Raw genomic sequence first — 5,250 nt, forward strand, 5'->3', positions numbered from 1 at the left:
TTCTGGATAAAAGTATAAGATTCATTTAGCACCTTGTTTAAGGCAATGGAGCAAAAAAAATGTCAGAATGATGTTTATTTCCTTTAGAAATCTCAAACTCTCTTGGTTATTCTATTTTTATATTCCTTAGACTCTTTATATTCCTTAGACAACTCCAGGTCAAGAGTAAGAAAAGTTCTGCGTGGTAAAGAAGAGGAAAGAACAAAAATAACCCTCTGAGGTAGGGATATATTTTGTGAGTCAAAGTCCAAGATAAAGAGAGGAACGGAAGCCTTTCATGGGACCATATTGGTTGGTAACTTTGGATTTCTTGTTTATCCTTATCTGGAATGAATTGTTTCCTTTTCACTTTTTAACAACTTATTGAGAAGTGAAAATATTTCCAAGGTTAGTAACTATGCTTATAGACTGACAAATATCACTGATATTTATTTTGTAAATAGAGTCTACTTCTCATGGAATAAGCACGTCTTTCTCAAACAATCTTCCCAATTAGGCAAGGCTAATTCCTTCGATAATTTAATAATTTATTTAATAATATTTAATAATAATTCATTTAATAATCCCCATAGGTGACCAGCCCCCTTGAATCCATATCAAATATAAAATAGGTTTCATTTCATATATACATATATATATATATATATATATATACACATATGATTTTATTAAACAAATCAAGACAATACAAAATGAGATACATTAAAAACAAAAATTAGCATTAGCTAAGGACTACAGAAGAGCCTAAAAAAATGCAACAAGACAGAACATGAAAAGTTCCTTCAGGTCTTTGTATTTATCTTAACATTAAAATATGAGTAGAGAAGCTGGGTGACAGTGGATAGAGTACCAATCCTGTAGTCAAGAAGACTCATTATCATGAATTCAAATTTGATCCTGGACACTTATTAACAATATGACCTTAGAAAAGTCAAAATTATATTTGTCTTAGTTTCTTCCTCCTTAAAAGGTACTGGAGAAGGAAATGATCAACTATTCCAGTATCTCTGTCAATAAAAACCCCAAATGGGGTAATAAAGAGTCAGACAATTGAAAATAGCTGAACAACAAATGTGATCACATACAAAGATGCTTGTGTGTTTATGGATATATATATATATATATATGAATAAAATCACAAACTATGAGCCTAAAAGTGTTTATCATCAAACGAATATAACTGCTAATAATTTAGACCTTCTCTCTACATCTATTTTTAAGAAATAGAGTGGAAGTCATTTCAGAGATAGAAAACAAAGCTATAGAACTTTCTATTCTGCAAAGTTTATTCTTTATAATAGCTTATTTTCCTTAATAAAAAAAAATTGGTAAAATCTGTTCTCCATGGTAACAAATCTTCTTTTTAGCACACTTTCCCTCATCTCATATTCTAAGACCAAATAACTATATAATTATAGCTATAACCGTATTAGTATGAATGACTTGCTACATTTGTATAACATGTCATTAGTAAATATCTTCGACTAAGTTTCAGTTTCACAGTAATCCAGTGAAGTATGTAGACAAACTACAATTACTTTTGTTTTACAGATAAAGAAAATTAGGATCACTGAGCTAAAGTATATCACCCAAGGCCACATTGTCATGAGAGAAATGGAATAATAATCAATTACTGAATTAGGACTAAGGTTTTTTTTCAGAAGCCTTTAGGTAGTTCAGTCTCTGAAGATCATTGTTGATGGATGAGATTAGCCAAACCCCCAGGGTGCATGTTTTTCATTTCTGCGTGGGAGACTGCACCCAACTAGAGAATCTTATAAAAATCTTAATCTAAAGTGAGTTATAACTGTTCCAACTGGTCAGATTTGATCAGAGATGGAGCCCCTTTTTTCTAGATTTCCCTAGTTAGGGATAGTCTGGATGAGAGATAAATCATAGTCATATTCTCCCAGACCCTCATTTCAATAGGTCTAGCTCTCTTTATAATATTCACTCTTTTAAGTAATAGTTAACCAATCAGAATTGATTGCCACCCTCAGGAACATCCACTCTTCCAAGCAATATATATATGTATATATATATATACATATATATATTGTTTTCGTGAGGGGTCTTTGGCATTTGAGAGCGTCACTGATTCCATTTATTGATTATCATTAGCATAATTCATTAAATGACTACCCAGAAAGTCTTTCTAAATAATTTTTATATATATTATTTAATAATCAGAAGATTGGAGACTTAAATCCTGATCTTCTCACTCTTTTTGTTATTAATTCTAGTAATGAATATAATCATTAGAATGCTGCCCCTGCAAATGATATTTTAAATAATTCCACATAGATTTTTTAAAAATTGCTCTGGAAACTTAGAGGTTATTCAGATTGCCCACTTTATTTTTCTCTTACAAAAACACTGAGGTTACATCCAGAGAGATTGCATGATCTGTCCAATTTTTTTTTTTTTTTTAGTAAATGTCATGGCTATTGTTCATATTAAATAACAACTCCAAATTCACTGTTCTTTCCATTGTATACATTATGTCCATTATTATCCATTTTTGATAATATTATTTTCAAAATGAATTCTCCTTTCTAAGTACTCCTTTTAAGGGGAAGAATAGATCACCAATTTGACAATTTGGGCACATCTGTATTGTAAAATCTTTCCAATATGCATTGAATTTCTCATTCCCCCACAAGTATAAAAAAGTATTTACTAAGATTGTATAGTAAATATGGGTGGTAAAATCTTTCTCATGAATCTATATATACCTCAGTGTACAAACAACATTGGTATGCATTATGTCCTTTGATTGATTCTATTCCTCTATCAAAACTGTATGTATTCTAAACCTCTATCAAAGAACCTTTCTCACCTAATAGAGATGTGAGAGTAAAGAGTATCTTGTTAATATAGGTGAGGCTAGTGATGAAATTCAAATCCTATACTTAAAGATTAATATAAACTTTTATTTCAATTAGAAACAATTTTTCATCCCATTACTGAGTAAATATCAAAAAAGTAATCAGCTTAATAAATACTATGTGTTGCATAATAGAAAGAATACTGAGTTTTGAACCAGAAAATTTAGATTTGAATTCTACTTCTTTGGCTTATCAACTGTTTGACCTAGCCAAAGTAACTTAAACTTTTAAGTTTCAGTTTCGTTATAAATAAACAAGGGAACAAACAAAGAAAAATCAACAATAGAAATTGAGGTGTTTGGCCTAGATTATTCCTAAAGTAATTTGAAACTCTAAATCCTATGATCTTGTTCCATGTTTTCATTTTCTTCTTACTCATTCACTCTTTTTGTAAAAATACTTTTTTTTTCCGGTCTCAGACCTATTTTTATTCTCGTTTTTGTTTTTTTACCAAGGCAATAGGGTTAAGTGACTTGCCCAAAGTCACACAGTTACATAATTATTAAGTGTTTGAGACCAGCTTTGAACTCAGGTTCTCCTGACTCCAGAGCTCTATCCACTGCACCACCTAATTGCCCCAATCTCAGATTTTCTACCAAAAATAAACAAATTAATAAATAGGAACTTTAATATTGTACCATGGGTTAAATTCCACAGTCACAAAGTAAAAGAAATAAACACTCCTAAGCCATTCAAGTTATGATAACTAAACTGAAAGCCTTCCTTGTGCACTTATATAAACTGTTCTTGTTCTTATTCATTGAACTTTCCATTAAAATGACTTTATTGAAACATAAGATGAGCCTTTGTTTGGCATGTTAGTAGAGTCTTGATAACAGTTGCAGCATGATTATATAAAAAAACCGACAATTTCTTTGTCATTTGAATGAACTAGTCATCAAAAAGAATTTGTTCTGAACTTGTGGCCACCAGTTTTTGCAACAGATTAAGTAATCAAAAGAAGGATCAAAATTTCACATGCCTGATCTTTCCTACTTCAGTGATAATTTTCTTGAAAGAAGCTTATATATAGCTGGGTAGAAGAATACACTATTATTAAATTTCAGAGTGGGTGTTGTAATTTCTGGTATAGTTTCAGACTTTGTTGTCCTAATGGCAGCTATAAGTGTTATGAGAAAATAGTTTTCAGTGTCATGACAAATTAATTTATTCATTCTTATTTAGCCAACCCTATGCAATTACTAAGTCAATTAGTAAGAAACACTTTGGTTAATAAGTTTATCTATATGAGACCTATTTAGCTTAACATGAGGGAAATGTAATTTCTTTAAATTATCTGAATTAGTACATTAATGTTAGAAGAAAACCTTTAATGAAGGATTTTGTTCTCCCAAGTCAAATTTTTTATAATCAACAAAAACTAGGATTACATATTTTCCAAGTGTCTCAATTATGTGATTATAAAAATGGTGATTTAAACATTATCTGAAAAAAGTCTTAAAATCCCTTCTCATATTTTCATCAAGAATGCCCTTACTAAGTTCATAGATCACACACACGGAGATGAAATAGATAAGTATTAGTAAATGATTGCTGGTTTTTTTCACATTTTTTTGAAATGTTATCTGTGATCTTTTTTCATTACTTCAGAATTTATGAAATTTTATCCCTTAATGATCTGAAAATTGTCACAAATTTAGAAGCAATTTCTTTGTGTATTTAAATAATTTTTTTTCTCTTTTTTGGCATTCTTCTTATATGCCATTTTCACTTCTTAAAAACATATCTGCTTCTACTGTCATGAAAGATGAAAACAGATATCAGGAGAAATACTGGTAAATATGTTTCATTTCACTTGTATTTTCAGTCTTGATCATTGTTCTCAGGATGATACAGTTATATTGAAATTTATGAGAAACTTTCTGTAGATAGTATTTTTCTCCATTTTGTGTTGCTGTACAATGATTTAAGGCTGCTTGCAATCTTCTGTCATCCAGTCATAAGGTTATATAAGGATCTTTTATTAAAAAAATTTTATTTCCCTTGGGTGTCATGCCTGCTATTTTTGGTAAGGAGTTAGTTTATTGACTAAAAGGGATTTCTGTGTTCTATTGTCCTTTTGTAGCAGAAATCTTACACAGACTGAACTGCATTATAATAATCTATTTATAACTAGACCAAATTTCTATCTTTGTTTTCCATTTCCCATTTTAAAATGTCAAGTTTGTCAAATGTTGCTTCAGAATTATTGCAATTGCAAATTGTGATTTCTCCTCATTTTTATTCTTCTTATTTAGTATTACTTTCTCTACCTTGATCTAACCAGGCAATATCTGAGAGTAAACAAATGACTGATTCTAAAATTATTTCCATTTAAATAGCCTTTCATTTCCTTAGATTT

This window comes from Macrotis lagotis, chromosome X (assembly GCF_037893015.1).
Source record: "Macrotis lagotis isolate mMagLag1 chromosome X, bilby.v1.9.chrom.fasta, whole genome shotgun sequence".
Taxonomy (NCBI): Eukaryota; Metazoa; Chordata; class Mammalia; order Peramelemorphia; family Peramelidae; genus Macrotis; species Macrotis lagotis.